The sequence below is a fragment of the Oncorhynchus kisutch genome, linkage group LG2 (assembly GCF_002021735.2).
Source record: "Oncorhynchus kisutch isolate 150728-3 linkage group LG2, Okis_V2, whole genome shotgun sequence".
NCBI lineage: Eukaryota > Metazoa > Chordata > Actinopteri > Salmoniformes > Salmonidae > Oncorhynchus > Oncorhynchus kisutch.
In genome coordinates, this window is record NC_034175.2 from 70,707,368 (window position 1) to 70,733,394 (window position 26,027).

Consider the following 26,027-nt stretch of genomic DNA (forward strand, 5'->3'; position numbering starts at 1 on the left):
AAGGTCAGAGCTAAATATTGTCTGTGATATCCTGGGTTTGTAAACACCTGGTCGGGGCCAAACATTGTGCCGTGCCCCCATAAACATCCTGGTCACTAGCGACCAGACGACTGGAGGTGAGGCGGAGGATGGCGACGTAGCGACTCAAAACAAGAGAGTGTCTGTTGTATGAGGACCCTCCAGTTGCTGTCAGCTACTAAAGCAGAGAAACGCAGTGACACAGCACGTGGATATTCCGTTAACACAGCACACAAGCTTGTTTATGCTGCCATAGGGATTGGCACAACACGTCACAAGCACAGAGCAGTCATAACAAGTGATCTAAGTTAGTGAGGAATAATCGTGCCACGCGGTCACAGCACAGTCATTGAGGTTGGCTAGTTGGTATGCGGATCATCTAGCCAAAGTTGTCTAGCGTACTAATGCAATAAAATGGACTGCTATGATACTGTAGCTATTTATAGTCTACTCTGTCAGTACCATGAGTTTTGAAGCTTTCTCAGTTGTAGGGGTTAAATGCCTTGCTCAAGGTCACTCAGGTTACCAGTTGACATCCAATCAGTCCCAGGATTGGAACCAGCAGCCTGGTTGCTGCCTCTAACTGGAAGGCTTCATTTTTATGACTACATTCTCTCCAAATTCAAGGTACTGTGAAACTCCAATTCGGTCCTGTGACTTGACATCTGACTAGACCATGGATGTATTCATCATGTACCGTAGCCAGCCCCAATGCCACGCATTGGTAAACCTCTACACCACAGCAGACTTAACAGTCTAAACCATATTACACTTCAACCTACTCCATCCCACACTTTAACCACAGCATGCTACATGACAGTAGAACCAACACTCGTGAGTCATAATGCACATACAGTGGTTCCTCTTTTAAATCATGTCACTCCTCCAGAGGTACAATGGGACTTTGTTGAACTTGTAGTACTTCCATTAGATCTATGGCTGTAGCACCCTACTCATAAGCAAACAAGAGTATAGAGCTTTCATTTCTATATTATATGACTTTATCTCAGCTGTAGTTAGATGACAGCACGAGGACACAGCCCTCTTACCCCAGGGAATACAAAAATGCAGTAAACAAGATTTATTCTAAAGACAGTCCAAAAAAATGATTAGTTTTGTCATTGTCTGACAAAACATTTTTCCCTTTCCATGCTTGCATGTTAAGTAGTCATAATGTTTTCCCACAAATGGATATTGCTTTTGGCACTATTTTTTATTCTGTGTTTTAATTATAAATGTACATCATGCGGAACATAGCAATGGAACACCAAAAAAAAGGATGTGTCTTTTTCTTGATTACTCTTCACACTTTCTCTGCCAGCCAAATGAACAAATCCAACCACTTCCCCTCTCCTAACCAATTTCCTTCACATTGGTCACAGTTTCTGTCTTACCAACACTGGGTCGTGTCATTGGTCAATGGTTAGAGCAGGGGTCATTTGTGTCTTGTATCAAGTCTTATATCATGTTCAGTAGGCACAAAACTAAAGAAAACAACGTCCAGAAACAGACTAAAACAGGGAGAAGCTATCTGATCTACATAATGTGTGTGTTCTGTTGTGTGAAACATTTTGTTATGGTGTGACCAAATCAACACAACACAATTCTGTCCAACTTTGACCTATAATAATGGGTGCCCTGGACCCTGAGAGGAATAATAATTATGGTGCAAATACCAATGATCAAAGAGACTGGTACTCTACTCCTCGCACTGGGACGTCTTCCAGGGTGACATTTTAAGACAAGCTGATGCCATCTTGCCTGCATCTGTCTTCAATCAGGCTTTACAGACAGCTGGGTTATGCAATACAACTCCACGCGTTTCAACAAAGCTGATGAAGTGAAAGAGATTTCAGATGTACTGCATCGATCCACGTGTCAATTTGGTTTCTACATGGGTGTGCTCACTATTCGGGTTAAGAGCAGCACTCCCACCCGTCAAGGGTGAAAATATTTAAACAGGTCTCCCAAGAAGAAGCTTAGAAAATACATCTATTCTGTCATGCAGAATTTGATCGCCTTTGGAAACATTTGTATGAATTTAAGCACATCGTTTCATTACACATCGTTGGAACATCATTAGATATTGGGTGTGACTGTGCACAACATATTAGCTAACATTTCATCATTACCCATCCAATCTAAGAATTGGGGAGAAGGAAACAATTGAACGACTGAAAAGTTCATAACTAAAGATCTTTCTGACCATGTGGGGGACTAGAACCACAAAGCCTGGAATTCAATGTTTACTTCGTATTTGAGATGTTATGTCCAACACACCTCCCACACTGCTTCCTAACATGTCCCTGTGTACATAAAAATGGACATCATCGCAGAGCCACTCTTAATTAAATCCCAGCTGCGGTAGGGGAAGGTATCTATCTTATAACGTAATAACATAATAAGTAACATAATAATTTGCAATGGACTCTCTCTGTGCAATAATAGTGTTTAACATGATTTTTGCATGACTAACTCATCTCTGTACCCCACACATACAATTATCTGTAAGGTCCCTCATTCAAACAGGGAATTTCAACCACAGATCCAACCACAAAAACCAGGGAGGTTTTCCAATGCCTCACAAAGAAGGGCACCTATTGGTAGATGGGTAAAAAGGCAGACATTCAATATCCCTTTCATCATGGTGAAGTTATTAATTACAGTTTGGATGGTGTATCAATGCACCCAGTCACAACAAAGATACAGGCGTTCTTCCTAACTCAGTTGCTGGAGAGGAAGGAAACCACTCAGGGATTTCACCATGAGGCCAATGGTGACTTTAAAACAGTTAGAGTTTAATGGCTGTGATAGGAGACAACTGAGGATGGATCAGCAACATTGTAGTTACTCCATAATGCAAACCTAATTGACAAGAGTGAAAAGAAGGAAGCCTTTAAAGAATAAAAAATATTCCAAAACAAGCATCCTGTTTACAACAAGGCACAAATGTAATATTGCAAAAAATGTGGCAAAGCAATTTACTTTTTGTCCAGAATACCAAGTGTTTGGTTTAGGCAAATCCAATACAACATATTACTGAGTACCACTCTCCATATTTTCAAGCATAGTGGTGGCTGCATCATTTTATGGGTATGCTTATGATCGTTAATGACTGGGGAGTTTTTCAAGATAAAAAAAAATACGTAATGGAGGTGATCATAGGCAAACCCTAGAGGAAAACCTGGTTCAGTTGGCTTCCCACCAGACACTAGGAGATGAGTTAACCTTTCAGCAGGACAATAACCTAAAACACAAGGCCAAATGTACATTGGAGTTGCTTACCATGAGACATTGAATATTCGTGAATGGCTGACTTAATGTTTTGTCTTAAATCTACTTGAAAATCAATGGCAAGACCTGAAAATGGTTGTCCAGCTATTTTGAAAAGGATACTGGGTCAATATGGCACAATCCAGGTGTTACAAAGCGCTTAGAGACTTACCCAGAAAGACTCACAGCTGTATTCGCTGGCAATGGTGCTTCTACAAAATATTGACTCAGGGTTGTGAATACTGATGTAAATTAGATATCTAAATACATTTGAAAATTAAAACATGTTTTTACTTTGTCATAGTATGTGTAGATCGGTGAGAGAAAAAAAAATGCATAATCGATTTTGAATTCAGGCAGTAACACAAAGAAATAGTGGAATAAGTCAAGGGGCATGACTACTTTCTGTAGGTACTGTATATTGTTGTGTAGACATTCATTGAGGTCACCTTGAGATACAGCGTTTCAACCTTTTTAAAAGCTTAAGTCAAAATATTACTGACTCAATCCACTGCATTAGGCAAGGTGGATCACATTATCTGGGTGTAAATCATGCAAGCAGTGCTGTCTAAATGTTGGTGGACAGCATTCGCCATGTGCAAAAGTTTCTAGGCATTGATTTTTGATACTTATAGTCGAGGAATATGTGCCTTGCTGTTATGAGTGTATGGTTTGGATGCTAATTCATGAATATATTGTGCAATTGGGTCTCATTATTGATCCAGGTATTAGAATGTACCAGCTTTTTCTAGAAAATAATCTATTTTGAAGGCATATCCGTTTTCTGACAAAACAGGATTTTGCCATACTGTATGTGCAAAGCTAATTCACAGTTAGGAGGTAGCCTAGCGTTCGACCAGTAACTGAACTGTTGCTGGATCGAATCCCCGGTCCGACTAGATGAAAAAATGTGTTCATGTGCGCTTGAGCAAGGCACTCAATCCTAATTGCTCCAGTAAGTCGCTAAATTACTAAAATGTAAAATGATGCACACCCATAGCTTAGCACACGTGCTACAGCAACAGGATCATGTTCCCAGTTATCTAAACAAGTAATGGAAAATAATTTGCATGTGACAACTGCTTGCTTTTTTTGTTCATAAATATGTCAGCTAACACCCCCCAGATGGCAGAAGCAATGGCAACATGTGTAGAATAGCAGGAAATTAGCTTTAATAACTTTGGGCACAAAAACTGACAATTTCCTACACCAACAATAGAATGGTGTGGGCTTCTACAGGTCATTAAAAATAATAATGTGAGTAGACCGCTGATTGGCCAGCTGAGGAAGATAACATTATTCTCTATAAGGAAATAGTTATGAAAAGGTCTGTATGCGATTTCTTTTCTCCAATAATGCCTTGGCCACAAATACCAGTATATACAGTCCATTTGGAAAGTATTCAGACCTCTAAATTGTTTTCATCATCAATCTACACACAATACCCCATAATGATGAAGCAAAAACAGGTTTTTAGACATTTTTGCAAATGTATAAAAAATACGTACATACAGTTGAAGTGGAAAGTTTATATACATCTTAGCCAAATAGATTTAAACTCAGTTTTTCACAATTCCTGACATTTAATCCAAGTAAAAAGTCCATCTTAGGTCAGTTAGTATCACCACTTTATTTTAAGAATGTGAAATCTCAGAATAATAGTAGAGAGAATTATTTATTTAAGCTTATATTTCATCACATTCCCAGTGGGTCAGAAGTTTACATATACTTATTGAGTGTTTGGTAGCTTTGCCTTTAAATTGTTTAACTTGGGTCAAACGTTTCGGATAGCCTTCCACAAGCTTCCCACAATAAGTTGGGAGAATTGTGGCCCATTCCCCCTGACAGAGCTGGTGGAACAGAGGCAGGTTTGTAGGCCTCCTTGCTCGCACACTCCTTTCCAGTTGTGCCACTACAAATCTTCTATAGGATTGAGCTCAGGGCTTTGTGATGGCCACTCCATTAGCTTGACTTTGCTGTCCTTAAGACATTTTGCCACAGCTTTGGAAGTATGCTTGGGGTCATTGTCCATTTGGAAGACCCATTTGCGACCAAGCTTTAACTTCCTGACTGATGTCTTGCGATTTTGCTTCAATATTTCCACGTAATTTTCCTTCCTCATGATCCGCCATCTATTTTGTTATGTGCACCAGTCCCTCCTGCAGCAAAGCACCCCCACAACATGATGCTGCCACCCCCTGTGCTTCACGGTTGGGATGGTGTTCTTCGACTTGCAAGCATCACCCTTTTTCCTCCAAACATAATGATGGTCATTATGGCCAAAAAGTTATATTTTTGTTTAATCAGACCAGAGGACATTTCTCCAAAAAGTACGATCTCTGTCTCTGTGTGCAGTTGCAAACCGTAGTCTGGCTTTTTTTATGGTGGTTTTGGAGCAGTGGCTTCTTCCTTGCTGAGCGGCCTTTCACAGTTATGTTACTGTGGATATAGATCATTTTGTACCTGTTTCCTCCAGCATCTTCACAAGGTCCTTTGCTGTTGTTCTGGGATTGATTTGCACTTTTTGAACCAAAGTACGTTAATCTCTAGGAGACAGAACGCATCTCCCCTTGAGTGGTATGACGGCTGCGTAGTCCCATGGTGTTTAAACTTGGGTCCTATTGTTTGTACAGATGAACGTGGTACGTTCGGGCGTTTGTAAATTTCCGCCAAGGATGAACCAGACTTGTGGACGTCTACAATTTTTTTAGGCTGGCTGATTTCTTTTGATTTCCCCATGATGTCAAGGAAAGAGGCACTGAGTTTGAAGGTAGGCCTTGAATTGCATCCACAGGTACCTCCAAATGTCTCAAATGATGTCAATTAACCTATCAGAAGCTTCTAAAGCCATGACATAATATTCTGGAATTTTCCAAGCTGTTTAAAGGCAGTCAACTTAGTGTATGTAAACTTCTAACCCAGTGAAATAATCTGTCTGTAAACAATTGTTGGAAAAATTACTTGTGTCATGCACAAAGTAGATGTCCTAATCTTCTTCCCAAAACTATAGGTTGTTAACAAGAAATGTGTGGAGTGGTTGAAAAACGAGTTTTAATGTCTCCAACCTAAGTGTATGTAAACTTCCGACTTCAACTGTATGTTTACAGACCCTTTGCTACCTGACTCGAAATTGAGCTCAGGTGCATCCTGTTTCCATTGATAATACTTGAGATGCTTCTACAACTTTCTTGGAGTCCCTCCGTGGTAAATTCAATTGATTGGACATGATTTGGAAAATCACACACCTGTCTACATAACTTCTCACAGTTGACAGTGTGTGTCATAGCAAAAACCAAGCCATGAGGTCGAAGGAATTGTCTGAAGAGCTCAGAAACAGGATTGTGTCGAGGCAGAGTTCTGGGGAAGGGTACCAAAAAAAATTCTGCAGCATTGAAGGTCCTCAAGAACACAGTGGCCTCCATCAATTTGGAACCATCAAGACTCTTACTAGAGTTGGCCGCCTGGCCAAACAGAGCAATCAGGGGAGAAGGGCCTTGGTCAGGGAGGTGACCAAGAGCCTGATGATCACTCTGACAGAACTCCAGAGTTCCTCCGTGGAGATGTGAGAACCTTCCAGAAGGACAACCATCTCTGCAGCACTCCACCAATCAGGCCTTTATGGTAGAGTGGCCAGACGGAAGCCACTCCTCAGTACAATGCACATGACAGCCCTCTTGGAGTTTGCCAAAAGGCACATAAAGGTCTCAGGCTCCCTGAGACCTTTAGACTGTTGCAGCAGTCTAAGGTATTGCATCTCAGTGTGTGAGGCATCAATACAGACACTCTGGTGTGATTCCAGGCTGTATCACAACCGGCCATGATTTGGCGTCCCATAGGGGAGCGCACAATTGGCCCAGCGTCGTCCGGGTTCGGCCATTGTAAATAAGAATTTGTCCTTAACTGACTTTCCTTGTTAACTTCTTGGATATAGGGGGCGCTATTTTAATGTTTGGATGAAAAACGTTCCCGTTTTAAACAAGATATTTTGTCACGAAAAGATGCTCGACTATGCATATAATTGACAGCTTTGGAAAGAAAACACTCTGACGTTTCCAAAACTGCAAAGATATTGTCTGAGTGCCACAGAACTGATGTCACAGGTGAAAACCAGATAAAAATCCAATCAGGAAGTGCCGCATTTTTTGAAACCGCCTCATGCCAATGACTCCTTATATGGCTGTGAGTGGGCCACGAATGAGCTTAGGCTTTCTGCCGCTTCCCCAAGGTGTCGACAGCATTGTGACGTATTTGTAGGCATATCATTGGAAGATTGACCATAAGAGACTACATCTACCAGGTGGTCGCTTGGTGTCCTCCGTTGAAATTATTGCGTAACCTCCAGCTGCAGTATTTTTCCGTTCGCTTCTGATGAGAAACCAACTGTCACGACTGATATATTATCGAATAGATATGTGAAAAACACCTTGAGGATTGATTCTAAACAATGTTTGACATGTTTCTGTCGATATTATGGAGCTAATTTGGAAAAAAGTTTGGCGTTGTAGTGACTGCATTTTCCGGTCTTTTTCTTAGCCAAACGTGATGAACAAAACGGAGCTATTTCAACCAACACAAATAATATTTTTGGAAAAAATGAACATTTGCTATCTAACTGAGAGTCTCGTCATTGAAATCATCCGAAGTTCCTCAAAGGTAAATGATTTTATTTGAATTTCTTGTTTTTGTGAAAATGTTGCCTACTGAATGCTAGGCTTAATGCTATGCTAGGCTATCAATACTCTTACACAAATGCTTGTGTAGCTTTGGTTGAAAAGCATATTTTGAAATTCTGAGATGACAGTGTTGTTAACAAAAGGCTAAGCTTGTGTTTCATATTTATTTCATTTCATTTGCAATTTTCATGAATAGGAAACATTGCGTTATGGTAATGCGCTTGAGGCTATGATTACGCTCCCGGATACGGGATTGCTCGTCGCTAGAGGTTAAATAAAGGTTACATTTTACTGACTCCCTGATCTGATGAAACCAAGATTGAACTCTTTGGCCTGAATGCCAAGCGTCACTTCTAGGGGAAACATGGCACCATCGCTACGGTGAAACATAGGGGTGGCATTATAATGCTGTGGGGATGTTCTTCAGTGACAGGGACTGGGAGACTAGTTAGGATCAAAGGAAAGATGAACAGAGCAATGTACAGAGAGATCCTTGATGAAAACCTGCTCCAGAGCGCCCAGGGCCTCAGACTGGGGCGAAGGTTCACCTTCCAACAGGACCACAACCCCAAGCACACAGCCAAGACAACGCAGGAGTGGCTTCGGGACAAGTCACAAAGTCCTTGTGTGGCCCAGCCAGATACTGGACATGAACTGGAAAATAGCTGTGCAGCGACGCTCCCCATTCAACCTGACAGAGCTTGAGAGGATCCTCAGAGAAGAATGGGAGAAACTCCCCAAATACAGGTGGGACAAATTTGTAGCGTCATACCCAATAGGCTATAATTGCTGCCAAAGGTGCTTCAAAAAAGTACTGAGTAAAGAGTCTGAAAACTTTAGTAAATGTGATACTTATTTTTAATAAGTAATGAACAGATATAGCCCTTGGTTCACTCCAGACCGGACTGCACTCGACCAGCACAAAAACATCCTGTGGCGGACTGCAATAGCATCGAATAGTCCCCGCGATATGCAACTGTTCAGGGAAGTCAGGAACCAATACACGCAGTCAGTCAGGAAAGCAAAGGCCAGCTTTTTCAAGCATCAAGCAGAAATTTGCATCCTGTAGTTCAAACTCCAAAAAGTTCTGGGACACTGTAAAGTCCATGGAGAACAAGAGCACCTCCTCCCAGCTGCCCACTGCACTGAGGCTAGGTAACACGGTCACCACCGATAAATCCATGATAATCGAAAACTTCAACAAGCATTTCTCAACGGCTGGCCATGACTTCCTCCTGGCTACTCCAACCTCGGCCAACAGCTCCGCCCACCCCGCAGCTACTCGCCCAAGCCTCCCCAGCTTCACCTTTACCCAAATCCAGATAGCAGATGTTCTGAAAGAGCTGCAAAACCTGGACCCATACAAATCAGCTGGGCTTGACAATCTGGACACTCTATTTCTGAATCTATCCGACGCCATTGTCGCAACCCCTATTACCAGTCTGTTGAAACTCTCTTTCGTTATCGTCTGAAATCCCCAAGAATTGGAAAGCTGCCGCGGTCATCCCCCTCTTCAAACTGTTACAGACCTATATCCATCCTGCCCTGCCTATCTACGATCTTCGAAAGCCAAGTCAACAAACAGATCACTGACCATCTCGAATCCCACCGTACCTTCTCCGCTGTGCAATCTGGTTTTTCCGAACCAGTCATGGGTGCACCTCAGCCACGCTCAAGGTACTAAACGATATCATAACCGCCATCGATAAAAGACAGTACTGGGCAGCCGTCTTCATCGACCTGGCCAAGGCTTTCGACTCTGTCAATCACCATATTCTTATCGGCAGACTCAGTAGCCTCAGTTTTTCTAATGACTGCCTTGCCTGGTTCACCAACTACTTTGCAGACAGAGATCAGTGTGTCAAATCGGAGGGCATGTTGTCCGGTCCTCTGGCAGTCTCTATGGGGGTACCACAGGGTTCAATTCTCAGGCCGACTCTTTTCTCTGTATATATCAATGATGTTGCCCTTGCTGCGGGCGATTCCCTGATCCACCTCTACGCAGATGACACCATTCTGTATACTTCTGGCCCTTCCTTGGACACTGAGCTATCTAACCTCCAAATGAGCTTCAATGCCATACAACACTCCTTCCGTGGCCTCCAACTGCTCTTAAACGCTAGTAAAACCAAATGCATGCTTTTCAACCGTTTTGCTGCCTGCACCCGCACGCCTGACTAGCATCACCACCCTGGATTGTGCCGACCTAGAATATGTGGACATCAAAAACTACCTAGGTGTCTGGCTAGACTGTAAACTCTCCTTCCAGACTCATATCAAACATATCCAATCCAAAATCAAATCTAGAGTCGGCTTTCTATTTCGCAACAAAGCCTCCTTCACTCATGCCGCCAAACTTACCCTAGTAAAACTGACTATCCTACCGATGCTCGACTTCAGCGATGTCATCTACAAAATAGCTTCCAATACTCTACTCAGCAAACTAGATGCCGTTTATCACAGTGCCATCCGTTTTGTTACTAAAGCACCTTATTCCACCCACCACTGTGACCTGTATGCTCTAGTCGGCTGGCCCTCGCTACATATTCGTCGCCAGACCCACGTGCTCCAGGTCATATACAAGTCCATGCTAGGTAAAGCTCCGCCTTATCTCAGTTCAATGGTCACGATAGCACCACCCACCCGTAGCATGCTCTCCAGCAGGTGTATCTCACTGATCATCCCTAAAGCCAACACCTCATTTGGCTGCCTTTCCTTCCAGTTCTCTGCTGCCTGTGACTGGAACAAATTGCAAAAATTCGCTCAAGTTAGACACTTTTATTTCCCTCACCAACTTTAAACATCTGCTATCTGAGCAGTTAACCGATCGCTGCAGCTGTGCATAGTCCATCTGTAAATATCCCACCCAATTTACCTACCTCATCCCCATACTATTTTTATTTATTTACTTTTCTGCTCTTTTGCATGCCAGTATCTCTACTTGCACATGATCATCTGATCATTTATCACTCCAGTGTTAATCTGCTTAATTGTAATTATTCGCCTACCTCCTCATGCCTTTTGCACACAATGTATATAGACTCTTTTTTTCTACTGTGTTATTGACTTGTTTATTGTTTACTCCATGTGTAACTCTGTGTTGTTGTTTGTTCACACTGCTATGCTTTATCTTGGCCAGGTCGCAGTTGTAAATTAAAACTTGTTCTCAACTAGCCTACCTGGTTAAATAAAGGTGAAATAAAAAAATATATAAAAAAGGACTGTCTATTATCTACTACCTCTAATGGTGCCCACTTACAGATTTCACCATGAACCATTAATTCATGATATGAAACCACACTGCTTTGTCTTATTAACACAAACAATATGTATGCTGTGACATTGAATATATATTCACATTTGTTTCATAGACACCTTCTTTAAATATGGTCTTATAGTTTGTTAGTTTTGGTTAGAGTATCTAAATATGTACACCTCCAGCTACATGTTTTTTGGAGACTTGGCGAACTGGTTCGTTTTGATCCATGGAATTGTAGACGGAAGCCAGTTCAGTTGGCTCTACCCCTGTGGAAGTGTTTCACAACCTTTTCTTGTGGCTGCCAGCTCAGCCCACACGGCTCTGCCTACTTCCATTCTTCAACATCTCTTTACCTCTGAGTCTTCTAGTCAGTGTTCATAATATGTGTCGGTAGACAGTCTGGGTTTTGGTCCACCACAATCAAAAGTGATCCCTCTGTCAGCCGTTTGGTGTTTGCCCTCAGAGGAAGACAAGGAGTCTGAGAGAGTGAAAGAAGGAGAGAAAAGTTAATAGATCTGCTGACCAGAAACACTTTTCAAGAATTTTGAATTAGATTCAATTTCATTGCATGGTGCTGTTGTCGTCAGCTGGATTGTCTCGTGAACCACGTCTGATTCCCATCCAGATGGTTGTAAATCCATCCCATATTTTAAAGTGCTGTTATTTCTTCTTAACTCTTGTATCTGCTTTCAAAGCTTGGGAGCTTCCACTTCAGACATGGAATTTCACCATGGTGTATTTTGGATTTCGAATTTTGCTACATATTGGCCTTGTCAGCACTTTGGCATTAGCCTGCACAATTCCTGTGCTCACGTTTTTAAGCACATTGAAGTCATTTCAGACACAAACACATTGGGGTCAGTGGGGTCCATATATATTTATGTCCTTATAACCATTGATCAATTGCTCTGTTTCTCTGGACACAAAACAACTGCCTGCTTTTCAGTACACTGATTTTTGTGTTCACTTTAAAATTACAACCAGTTCAAACCATAAAAAAACCTAACATAACTGGAACAGATCTTTCCACACACATTAAGTACGTTTATGGAAAAACTGATTATGTTTTCTTTCGGAGAGTTTTCTAATTGTCATGTAATGTTTTTACTCCTTACTAGTACCATTGAGTAACTGTTATGGTCTATGTTTGGTTTAAACTAATGGGATGGCGTGACTTGGTCACAGGTGTCAAGCACTGAGGCTTTTGGTAAATGTTTGGCATGGTAGAGTAAGCAAAGTCTGGAAGTATACCTGGAATACCTTCGGCTTTAAATAGCACAAGGCGTTACCCGTTTCCCTTTCTGCCGTGCTTGATGCTGACACACACAAACTGAGGAATTACAACTGGAAATTATGAAAAATACAAAAATATATAGTCATTTTGTGTAATTGCAGTCAAGGTTTCAGATCTTTCATGGCAAAGGGCACTGGCGTGTTGGGAACGAAAGTGTGTTGCGGTGGTATTTTTAGATTTCAACTCCTCTGTTCCATTGGCACGGCGTTCAAGCACAACATGCCTCCTATGTTGTCCTTTCCTCCTAAAGACAAGTACTTTCCCTTCATGTTTTGTGCATTGGGATGACTGCCAGACCTGTGGCTACACTAAGGGTCACTGAATTGCTGCTTTTTATAGCCCTGCTTTTGCTGACCTGAAAAAAACAGAGCATCAATTCTTTCTGTATCAGATGGGAACTTACCCTTCAAACTAAAACAAAACAAAATGTGAAATGTGAATGTATTCGAAAGTAGTAGTTAAGTTCTACTTATCAAATCAAATCAGTTGTTTGTCACATGTGCCGAATACAACCTTACATTGAAATGCTTACTGACAAGCCCTTAACCAAGATTCTAGTTTTAACAAAATACCCCCAAAAAAGTAAGAGATAAGAAAAACAAATAATTTAAGAGCAGCCGTAAATAACAATAGCAGGGCTATATACGCTGAGCAGTTGCCATACCAGGCAGTGATGTAACTAGTCAGGAAGCTCTCGATGGTGCAGCTATAGAACCTTTTGAGGATCTGAGGACCCGTGCCAAAACTTTTCAATCTCCTGAGGGGGAATAGATTTTGTCGTGCCCTTTTCACGACGGTCATAGTGTGTTTGGACCATGATAGTTTGTTGGTGATGTGGACGCCAAGGAACTTGAAGCTCTCAAACTGCTCCACTGCAGCCCCGTCGATGAGAATGAGGGCATGCTCGGTCCTCCTTTTCCTGTAGTCCACAATAATTTCCTTTGTCGTGATCATGTTGAGTGAGAGGTTGTTGTCCTTGCACCACATGGTCAGGTCTCTGACCTCCTCCCTATAGGCTGTCTCATCATTGTCGGTGATCACACCTATCCCTTTTGTCATCAGCAAACTTAATGATAGTGTTTGAGTCGTGCCTGGCCGTGCAGTCATGAGTGAACAGGGGTACAGGAGGGGGCTAAGCACGCACCCCTGAGGGGCCCCCATTTTGAGGATCAGTGTTGTTCTCTATCCTTACCACCTGGGGTGTGTTGTTCCCTATACTTTCCACCTGGGGGTGGCCCATCAGGAAGTCTGACCTACTTCAGAGAACAAAAATGCAGTGGCTTTGGGTTTTAAATGGAGAACCGATAGAGAACGTACTTTCTGGTGTCCATATGAAGGCCCAACACACACATACACACACACTCCCACACACACACACACACAGTGACGACCGTCATTCAGTGCAGGTGGGCTTGTCTGTTTTGCATGTTATTTTTCCATTAATAAGTGTCACAAATCAGTTTGCAAACAAAAATAATATATATCATTAAGTAAATAAAGCTGCATAAAAATGTTGTCTCTTTTTTTGTTTTCTTGAGTAAGGCAGCTCCAAAATGCAGGTGTTTCAGCCTAGCTCAGTGCTTTCTGTGTTGGTGGGACAAGCCAGCAGAAAATACAGAGCGCTGCGCCCTGATTGGCTCAGTGTTTTGTCACTCATGGGGACACTACGTCACCGCCAAGTCTAAGGTTAGACATCGAAAATTCTAGCCCCTTGGGTGCTACCATAGAGTTACATTAGAAGTGCCCATCCAAAAAGGCTCAAGGTCATTGGCCACAGATAAAATTATGTCACGTTATATGTACAGTAGCGTTGATTGGACTGATCATGTCAACATCATACTTTCAAAATCATAGCTAGCAGTCATCCTTATGAATCAAATCGACAATCTACTGGCAAATCCTTTTCAATCCTAGTCATATGAAGACAAATAATGAAGAGAAATTATAGATAAAACGCATCGGTGCTCTTCGGCCATTAGACTTAAACATTACACCACAAGTTGGAAATCGCAAATTGAACAATGAGTGGTTTGGAAGGAATCAGTGACTGTGGCTGTGTGGTCCCAAATCTGGGAATAAGGGGCTCTTTTCCAAGTTTAGAATGATAAACATTCAACATTGGTCATGCTGTCAATGAAGCATGATTTGTACCGCGCTCAAAACAACTGTTAACTCGGAACTGCGAAAACTTGACTTCATAGAGTCCAAGACAACTGGGAAGTCGGGAATAAATGAGCTCAGACTGGGAAAATACGTTTTGAACTGTCATCTAACTCGGAATTGGAAATCCGGTCTCCAGTTGTTTTGAAAGCACCATAAATCCAGAGAATGCCAGACTTTGATGACAAAAATTCCCTCACGAAGGACTGCCGCACCACCAAGTGAGCACAGCACAACAAGGTGAGTCCAAAAATGTATTGTATGCTGCTACTTAAATGATGTCAGGGAGATATGTTACTGTAGCTGAGAAAGTAATACTAAGTGTATATTGTGTAGTAAACTGTAGCCCATGTCTATCCCTAATTATTTTGTCTATTTACCCCTCTTAATTTTGCATACTCTTCTGACTTGGTGGTGCACATGTAGCATTTAACCTGTTTTAAAGAAATGCAATAATAAAATATTGTAAGAGCTTTCATTGTCTGCTTATACAGTGCCTTGCGAAAGTATTCACCCCCTTTGTGTTTTTTCCTATTTTGTTGCATTACAAATGGTAATGTAAATGGATTTTATTTGGATTTCATGTAATGGACATACACAAAATAGTCCAAATTGGTGAAGTGAAATGAAAAACATTATATCCATTATTTAATTTTTTTTTAAATAAACCTGCCAAGAGAGGGATGCCCATCAAAACTCACGGACCAGGCAAGGAGGGCATTAATCACAGAGGTAACAAAGAGAACCCTGAAGGAGCTGCAAAGCTCCACAGCGGAGATTGGAGTATCTGCCCATAGGACCACTTTAAGCCGTACACTCCACAGAGCTGGGCTTAACGGAAGAGTGGCAGGAAAAAAAATAAGCAAACATGTTTGGTGTTCGTCAAAAAGCATCTGGGAGACGCCCCAAACATCAAATCAAATCAAACATATGGAAGAAAGTACTCTGGTCAGATGAGACTAAAATTGAGCTTTTTGGCCATCAAGGAAAACACTATGTCTGGCGCAAACCCAACACCTCCCATCATCTGAGAACACCATCCATTTCATTTCACCATGTTTTTCATTGGCAGGGGATGAGAAACTGGTCAGAATTGAAAGAATGATGGATTGCACTAAATACAGGGATATTCTTGAGGGAAACCTGTTTCAGTCTTCCAGAGATTTGAGACTGGGACGGAGGTTCACCTTCCAGCAGGACAATGACCTAAGCATACTGCTAAAGCAACAATCGAATGGTTTAAGGGAAAACATTTACATGTCTTGGAATGGCCTAGTCAAAGCCCAGACCTCAATCCAATTGAGAATCTGTGGTATGACTTAAATATTGCTGTACACAAGTGGAACCCATCCAACTTGAAGGAGCTGGAGCAGTTTTGCCTTGAAGAACGGTAAAAAATCCCAGTGGCTAGATGTGCCAAGCGTATAGAGATATACCCCAAGAGACTTGCAGCTGTAATTGCTGCAAAAGGTGCCTCAACAAAGAATGACTTTGGGGGGGGGTGAATAGTTATGCACACTCAAGATTTTTTCGTTTTTTTGTCTTATTTCTTGTTTGTTTCACCCCCAAAAATATTTTGCATCTTCAAAGTTGTTAGATACCGGAGAATGGAGTTGGCGAGGAGTATGCGGAGGAGGAGCATGCTACCAGTCCGGTGCAATCTGTGCCAGTCCCACGCATCAGGCCTCCAGTCCGCCTCCACAGCCCAGTACGTCCTATGCTAGCTCCTCGCACTCGCCATGCGCAGTGTGTCATCATTCCGGTACAATTTGTGCCGGCTCTATGCACGAGGTCTCCAGTGCGCCTCCACAGCCCAGTGCGTCCTGTCCTATCTCCTCGCACTTGCTGTGCGAGGTGTGTTGTTGAACCGGTACCATGGATGCAGGCTATATGCTCCTTCTCCTCGCACTCACCCTGATGTGCGTGTCACCAGTCCGGTGACACCTGTACCGGCCCCACGCATCAGGCCTCCAGTGCACCTCCCAAGTCCAGCACATCCTGTGCCCCCTCCCCGTACTCGCCCTGAAGTGCGTGTCACCAGTTAATTCCACCAGTGCCAGCCCCACGCACCAGGCTTCCTGCGACGATCCCCAGTCCAGAGCTTCCTGCGACGGTTACCAGTCCAGAGCTTCCTGCGACGGTTCCCAGTCCAGAGCTTCCGGCGACGGTTCCCAGTCCAGAGCTTCCGGTGACAGTTCCCAGTCCAGAGCTTCTAGCGATGGGGTTCCCAGTCCAGAGCTTCCGGCGACGGTTCCCAGTCCAGATTTTCTGGCGACAGTTCCCAGACCGGAACCTCCAACGATGGTCACAGTCCGGAACCTCCTGAGGCGGTCCAAGGTCCGGAACCTCCTGAGACGGTCAACGGTCCGGAACTTTCAGCAATGGTCAACGGTCCGGAGCTTCCAAACAAGGCGTCCAGTCCAGCTCCAGCACCGATGCCCAGTCCAAACACGGTGTCTGGTCCAGGTCCATGAGAGGAGCCCTCCTCTGCACCGATGTCCAGGCCAGGGACGGTGTCCAGTTCCGCTCCATGGCAAGGCACTGCATGACCCTTTTATTTATCCTACGGTTCTGACTTGGTGTACAGAGAGAACACTGTAAGATCGGCCCATGTCCTGAATTATGTCGCTGTACATTTCAAAAGTGTTCAGCAAATAGTTATATTGGCCCCGAAAAAATAAGTGGGACCCGTGACAGCAAAGCCACTACACAACACTAAACAATACATTAATTGCACCATAACAGTGACAAAAGTTGACCATAAGCTGTAAGGGCCTACACCTGGCTATCAGCGAAGCCTTGTCTGGCAAAGAAACAGTTAATTCAGTCTCATTTACTGCCTTTAAAAAAACATAACCACATTCGCACATTAATGTCTTAATCAAAATGATCGATGGCCTCTTATCCGATTGTCGTTCCCTTATGCCATAGTTTGTACATCTAGAAACCATATTTGTTTGAGCAAGTCAGCCATATCAGCTATGTTTTTTTTAAAGCAGTAAATGAGGCTGAATTAACTGTTTTGCTGCCAGACAAGGCTCCGCTAATAGCCAGGTGTAGTAGTGGTAAGATGTTGGGACAGCTTTATGTAGGCCCTAACAGTTTGTGGGCACCTTTTGTCACCGTTATGGTGCAATTAATGTATTGTTTAGTTTTGTGTTGTGCAATGGCTTTGCTGTCATGCATCCCACAAATGTTTTGTTGTTGTTGCCCTACCAAGATTTACAATCACCACTGCACACACACACACACACACACACACACACACACACACACACACACACACACACACACACACACACACACAGAAACATATGGAAGTACACTTGACGTGCCTGTTTGTGTGGTTGAAGGTTTTTCCTAAGTGAAAAGCCTGACTAATGGTAATCCAGGCCCAGCCTTGGGCATCACTAAACCTGTCTCTGAGGTGCCGAAGCGATGTGGACTGGGAGATGACAGGAGCTGTCAGGCAGGAGATTAACTGGGAATCGTCCCGAAACAAGTTGTGTCAGTACAGTGCTTACCCCCCTCCCAAACCAACCCAACCCGACCCCCACCACTCCCACAACTACAGACATACAGCTCAGCCGCAGACAGTCTGTATGTATACATACCTGCATACACACACACACACACACACACACACACACACACACACACACACACACTAACTGTCTCACTCTCACAAGCACTCTTCTGGGTCATACTCTTTCACAGTCTCATCCACAACACACATGCCAGACAGGATTACTGACATTCCAGAACACTAAGAACTCCTTCTAAGTGTGCCCCGTGGATGAAGACTCAACCCTGCTGTAAACATACCGACCTACACATACACACCCACACAGAGCAGAGACAGAAACACACACACAATATAAAAGCAACCTTCTCCATTTTTTCCATGACAGAACAAACCTATAGACAATGTTTATTATCCATGACAGAACAAACCTATAATAAGGACATTTATTCTTCTAGACAGGGGTGACCTGTTTCAAATAAATGCAAAGTTGATACTTCAATTCAGGTTGTGAATTAAAACAGTGGCCTAATTATATTGTCATTGAGGAATTTTCTGCTCTGTTTAAATTGCGACAGGCAAAAGTCTCAAAGTAAGAGGTAATGCTCCGAGGACTGCCAATCAAAAGTCTCAAAGTGAGAGGTAATGCTCCGAGGACTGCCAATCACGTCAAGCCAACAGCCTGGTTAAGTTTTCGAGAAGTACAGGTGTAGGATCTTCATTTGACCAGTATTGTCATAGCAAAACAATCCTGCAGAACTGGAATTAGAACATTTAGTCCATAATGATGTTTGATTGGTGGTTAGGCTATTAGTTTGTCAAATGCAGGCTACATGAAAAGTGTAATCCTGGTAATATAATCGTGTTTTAGTGTTGGTTTTCAGTTAAGCTCATCTGCATTTCCTACAGTGCAGGAAAATTCCCCGAAACAAAAGAATGATAGAATTAATATGCTGTGTAATGAATTCTGAAGGCAAACTTTTTTTGTGGATATGTGTCCAACAAAAGTACAACATTCAATTTTTGTTACTTTTTCTGTCAAGTCTACACATACAAATTGATGCATACAACGTCACACAGAACGTCAGATTCCCAGAAGGTGAGCTGATTCTAGATCTGTGCCTGAGATCAAGCTCTATCCCGAGCCGGTCTTCCGGTTCATGACTATATATTTTAATTTGGGGCGATGCTGGGGCCTTTTGGGGAGGATTATCTCGACCTCCGGGACATCCGCAGCACCACCACTCCACCTTGTGGGGATGGACCCTCAGAGAAAATAATTTAATACACTACATGACCAAAAGTATGTGGACACCTCATTCTAAACAACTCATTCTAAAATCATTGCGTTTAATATGGAGTTGGTCCACCTTTGCTGCTACAACAGCCTCCACTCTCCTGGGAAGGCTTTCCACTAGATGTTGGAACATTGCAGCTATAACAGCCTCCACTCTCCTGGGACGGCTTTCCACTAGATGTTGGAACATTGCTGCTACAACAGCCTCCACTCTCCTGGGAAGGCTTTCCACTAGATGTTGGAACATTGCTGCTATAACAGACTCCACTCTCCTGGGAAGGCTTTCCACTAGATGTTGGAACATTGCTGCTACAACAGCCTCCACTCTCCTGGGAAGGCTTTCCACTAGATGTTGGAACATTGCTGCTACAACAGCCTCCACTCTCCTGGGAAGGCTTTCCACTAGATGTTGGAACATTGCTGCTACAACAGCCTCCACTCTCCTGGGAAGGCTTTCCACTAGATGTTGGAACATTGCTGCGGGGACTTCCATTCAGTCACAAGAGCATTAGTGAGGTTTGGCACTGATATTGGCTGATTAGGCCTGGCTCGCAGTCGGCGTTCCAGTTCATCCCAAAGATGATCGATTGGGTTGAGGTCAGGACTCGGTGCAGGCCAGTCAAGTTATTTTCCAAAAAATGTTTGTCTATGGACATTGAATGACTGTGTGCTTGATTGTATACACCTGTCAGCAACGGGTGTGGCTGAAATAGCCGAATCCACTAATTTGAAGGGGTGTCCCACATGCTTTTGTATACATACTGTATCTCGGAGGGGCAGGGTCAAGTTTTACCTTCTGTCAAGCAAATCCATGCCAACAGCCAGTGGCAGGAGCCACACACATACATGCACACACATACACATTGTATTTGCATACTACATTTCAAGGGGAAATCAGCAGTTTCTGCAGAATTACGAAGCCTGAGGGGCAACTGAAAGAACATGAAGGAGATAAAAATACTGATAATGTTTTCTGTGACCCCAAGCTGAGAGATAATATGGCCTGACCATCTCCATTGGAGTGTTGATGTGTGTTGAGCTAATCAGACAAGGACGATGCTCCTGCCCAAACACAACTGGCATGAGTTGTTAGTGAAAATGGCAAACGGAAGAAATGGCAGCAGTTTTACGGGCGCACAACCAATTGTGCTATTGTGTGGGGGTTATTTTCTCGCATTTTTTGAAACGTAATGTTTCCGCAACCGTATCTTACGGCAAAAAAGAGCTTCTGGGTATAAGGACAGAGGTCACTCACCTCGGATTAGACAAAGAATTTTTTCTACAACAAGCAGGACGCACAAGACATTCTCCAAACACCCGACAGGGCTGACATCCCCATTATTTTCAAGAGGAAGAGGCGCAGATACAGAGGACACAGAGCCGGATGCCTCATGAGGACCCGCAGAAGGCGAGTGGGAAAGCTTCCGTTACCGTCAATATTACTTGACAACGTGTAATCATTGGACAATGAATTAGACGAGGTACGATCATGAATATACTACCAACGGGACAAAACTGTAATATCCAATGTTTCACAGAATAGTGGCTGAATGACAACATGGATATTCAGCTAGCAGGATATATGCTGCACCGGCAAGATAGAACAGCACATTCCGGTAAGTCGAGAGGGGGCGGTCTGTGCATATTTGTAAACATCAGCTGGTGCATGAAATCTAAGGAAGTCTCTAGATTTTGCTCGCCTGAAGTAGAGAATATTGTGATAAATTGCAGGCCTAGGGAGTTTTCAGCTATACTTTTCGTGGATGTTTATTTACCACCACAGACAGATGCCGGCACTAAGACCGCACTCAGTCAGCTGTATAAGGAAATAAGCAAACAGGAAACCACTCACCCAGAGGCGGCGCTCCTAGTGGCTGGAGAGTTTAATGCAGGGAAACTTAAAGAAGTTCTCCCAAATTTCTATCAACATGTTAAATGTGCAACCAGATGGAAAAAAAATATAGCTCACATGTACACTCCACACAGAGACACGTACAAAGCTCTCCCTCGCCCTCCATTTGGTAAATCCGACCACAACTCTATCCTCCTGATTCCTGCTTACAAGCAAAAACTACTTTCAGAGAGTGATTGTTGTTGATGCTGATGTTGTTTGGAGTGAGGGGGTGGTGTGGTATCAAGCACAGACAGCAGTTGGGAAGGAGATCTAAGCAGAGTTCAAGGCTACTTCCTGTGCATGTGATAAGTTAAGGGTTAAAGAGGAGAGGGTAGGGTAGAGATCTACCGTGGAATGTGGATTTGCACCCAGATCAACCCGCCTTGGAGTGCACACATGCAGGGTGACCCCCATCTTCACAAAGAGGTAAAAGGTCACTGAGCGACGACCTGGGCGATGGCCTGTGAATCCGAGTGAAATGAGTGAAATGAGTGAAATGAGATAGGATAGCGTGCTCCGAGGAGGCAAGCCGAAGACGAAGAGGGAAGGCTAGGCTTTAGACGAAGTAGCCTTAAACATGTTTTGGATAGGGGTACCTGCCTATGTATCATGTAACAATAAAGGTTTTAGAACCACTTATTATAAAGAAGGTGGAAAGGAAAGGGTGTAGGACTGGTTAAAAGTCAAATTGACAGAAAGAAAGTGGGACTAGGGCCTCCTGCTTGCCTGCGTGTCTGCTTGCCTGCCTGCATTGCGTGTCTGCCTTTTCCTAAGCCCCAGAGCCACACTGCTCTCATTGACTCCAACATGCTATAGGTGTGGCCCGGGTGGCAGCGGGAGGAAACCAAAACCAAATGGGCCCGGTGGCTTCAGCTCAGCTCTCGCCGAGATCCCTCTGAGGGCTTGTCAGGAGTGCAGAGAAAGAGCCGTAAATCACGGTTCGGGCGTGGTTCCTCCCTACCAGCCTTTCAGACTCATAGGGAGACAGTCGCCGCCGGGGTCCCAGCCAGGGTAGGGTAAAGGTGGGCAGGGGAAGAGGGAGAGAGGGGTGTTCTGGGTCTAGACATGGGACGTTGGAGGGCCAAAGCCAACTGTGTGTTACAGGTTCCCAGGACATAGCTAATGAAGATAGACACTGCTGGCAAGGCAGAGCGAGGACAGCGGATGGGGGATCGAGGAGGAGGAGAGGGAAGGAAGAGGAGGGGAGGGAGGGAGGAACAACAGGGGCACAAGAAGTGCACAGTGCCAGTACCGTTGTGGGTTGGACTGAAATGTAAATAAGCACTGCTTGTGAGAGAACCAGGAGAGTCAGGGTCAGCGGTGCAAAACATACCACAGTCTGAAGTCTGTGAGGAGGGTATGACCAGGATTCAATCCTGCCCCACTTTAATCTAAGGGCTCGGTTCAACCCATAAAGCTGAAGATCCACACAATTGAAATGTAAAAGTAATTTCCTGATTGAGCCAACATATGAACCGTTTACCGTAAATGCAGTGTCCGCGAATGGTGGAACTTTGCTTAAAATTTAAATCGTGCTGTACAGCGGATCTTCAGCACTACGGATTGAATCAAGCCCTAAGGTTACAGTCAACTATTACCTTCATCATTTGGCAACTAACTGTGTTAAAATCTGAATAGCCTAATATTATTTATTTATTTAACCTTTATTTAACTAGGCAAGTCCGTTCAGAACAAATTCTTATTTACAATGACGGCCTAGGAACAGTGGGTTAACTGCCGTGTTCAGGGGCAGAATGACAGATTTTTACCTTTTCAGCTCGCCGATTTGATCTAGCAACCTTTTGTTTTCTGACCCAATGCTCTAACCACTAGGCTAAAACAGCAATACAATTATGCATAATACAAGTAAAAGTGTTGAGTACAAGTTGCAGCACAGGGTTCCAATGACTAGGGAAGAGGCTTCACTTTTAAGGTCCAAGGGCAGGTCCTAATGCAGAGGTGACAGGAATGTGTGGGGACAGCTCTGGCTCCATTGACTACAGTGCTGCTGGCATCATCAATGGCTGCATGTCCTGGACCTTCTCCATTGGAGGCAGGTCCTCCTGTCCCCTTTAGTGGTATCTGAAAAAAAGAAGTTAGGTTCAGACAAAAAGTCCTATGTTTTGTAGAAATGCAGTCTTTGTTTTGGATTAAGAGAGGTCTGAATGGAGCTCAGTTATAGAACGTTGTAAAACTCTTCATAAGGTTTCAAAGTGTTTATTTTTGTGGTTTTCAGATATGGTATCATGGCAACAGACAGACAGATTTCAAAATGTAATCAATTTCTCATTATATCAGGGCAAGGAGAAAGTTGGAGTTTTATTTTTGGAGCGCTTCCAGTGTGTTTATGCCCTTGCCTCCATGTAATAGTTTGTGCCAAATACCTCCAAAATCGCCAAGCCAAAAAATCTTTCAATTTCCTTTTACTGCTCCCGTTGTCCCCGTCCTTCAGAGAAATGTTAACAAGTTATTAAAACGAGAAGGCTGTCTTTATTCATTCTGAGATATGTGTTGAGTCAGCTCCCCGTCCATATTTCTCACCTTGTTAATAGCTTCCCCAATTTGGGGATTTGGGACGACGATGAATTTATATAAAAACAAATGTGTTTTGGGGTGAATTTAAGTGCATCCATGGATATGCACTGAGTTGTAAGACTTAGCAAATTTCACCTTGGCTCCTGGGTAGCCAACCTTCTGAAACAACTCACTATTTTGAACTCAGCTCATATAGAACAGAACGTATGCAATAAACAATGCCTATTAACTTGAATTAGTTATTTTTGGAGCAGAGCAAAGCCCCTATTTTGGATCCAGGATGGCATGAAGTGGAGCGAAAGGGGAGAGAGGAGGAGATGGGGAGGTAGAGGTAAAACCAGCAGGTTACAGGTGCTGTAGATAAGGTGTGTCTGTCTATTGTGTGTACAATACATATGCGATAGTAGTGAATTTGAACTGGAGATGGAGTAGAGCTGAAGCATAGGCCACACATCTTTCACACCTTACGGGGGGCTAAAGCACAGGATCCCTCCTGTCATGAACAGAACCCGTGGGCTGCCATGAGAAAGGTTCCCTCCAGTTGTAGACCAGAACCCGTGGGCTGCCATGAGAAAGGTTCCCTCCAGTCGTAGACCAGAACCCGTGGGCTGCCATGAGAAAGTTTCCCTGTGGGAATCGACAGCTTACACAAAACTGTCCTCAAAAAATATAATAATGGTGACCGCACTCTCTCCAGTTTACAGAATGTTCCATGGGATGCTGTGTTTAAAGTTGAAGTCGGAAGTTTACATACACCTTAGTCATACATTCACAATTCCTGACATTTAATCCTAGTAAACATTCCCTGTCTTAGATCAGTTAGGATCGCCACTTTATTTTAAGAATGTGAAATGTCAGAATAATAGTAGAGAGAATTATTTATTTCAGTTTTTTTTTCATCACAATCCCAGTGGGTCAGAAGTTTACATACACTCAATAAGTATTTGGTAGCTTTGCCTTAAAATGATTTAATTACGTCAAACTTTTCGGGTATAGCCTTCCACAAGCTTCCCACAATAAGTTCGGTGAATTTTGGCCCATTCTTCCTGGCAGAGCTGGTGTAACTGAGTCAGGTTTGTAGGCATCCTGGCTTGCACACGCTTTTTCAGTTCTGCCCACACATTTTCGATAGGATTGAGGTGAGGGCTTTGTGATGGCCACTCCAATACCTTGACTTTGTTGTCCTTAAGCCATTTTGCCACAACTCTGGAAGAATGCTTGGGGTCATTGTCCATTTGGAAGACCCATGTGCGACCAAGCTTTAACTTCCTAACTGCTTCAATACATCCACATAATTGTCTTACCTCATGATGCCATCTATTTTGTGAAGTGCACCAGTCCCTCCTCCAGCAAAGCACCCCCACAACATGATGCTTCCACCCCCGTTCTTCATGGTTGGGATGGTGACCTTCAGCTTGCAAGCTTCCCCCTTTTTCCTCTAAACATAACAATGGTCATTATGGACGAACAGTTATATTTTTCTTTCATCAGACCAGTGGACATTTCTCCAAAACGTATGATCTTTGTCCCCATGTGCAGTTACAAATGGTGGTTTTGGAGCAGTGGCTTATTCCTTGCTGTGCGGCCTTTCGGGTTATGTCGATATAGGACTCGTTTTACTGTGGATATGGATTCTTTTATACCTGTTTCCTCCAACATCTTTACAAGGTCCTTTGCGGTTGTTCTGGGATTGATTTGCACTTTTCGCACCAAAATACGTTAATCTCTAGGAGACAGAACACGTCTCCTTCCTGAGCGGTATCATGGCTGTGTGGTCCCACAGTGTTTATGCTTGCGTACTACTGCTTGTACAGATGAACTTGGTACCTTCAGGTGTTTGGAATTTGCTCACAAGGATGAACCAGACTTGGAGGTGGAGGTCTACAATTTTTTCTATTTCTTTAGATTTTCCCATGATGTCAAGCAAAGAGGCACTGAGTTTGAAGTTAGGCCTTGAAATACATCTACAGGTACACCTCCAATTGACTCAAATGATGTCAATTAGCCAATTAGAAGCTTCTAAAGCCATGACATAATTTTCTGGAATTTTCCAAGCTGTTTAAAGGCACAGTCAACTTAGTGTATGTAAACTTCTGACCCA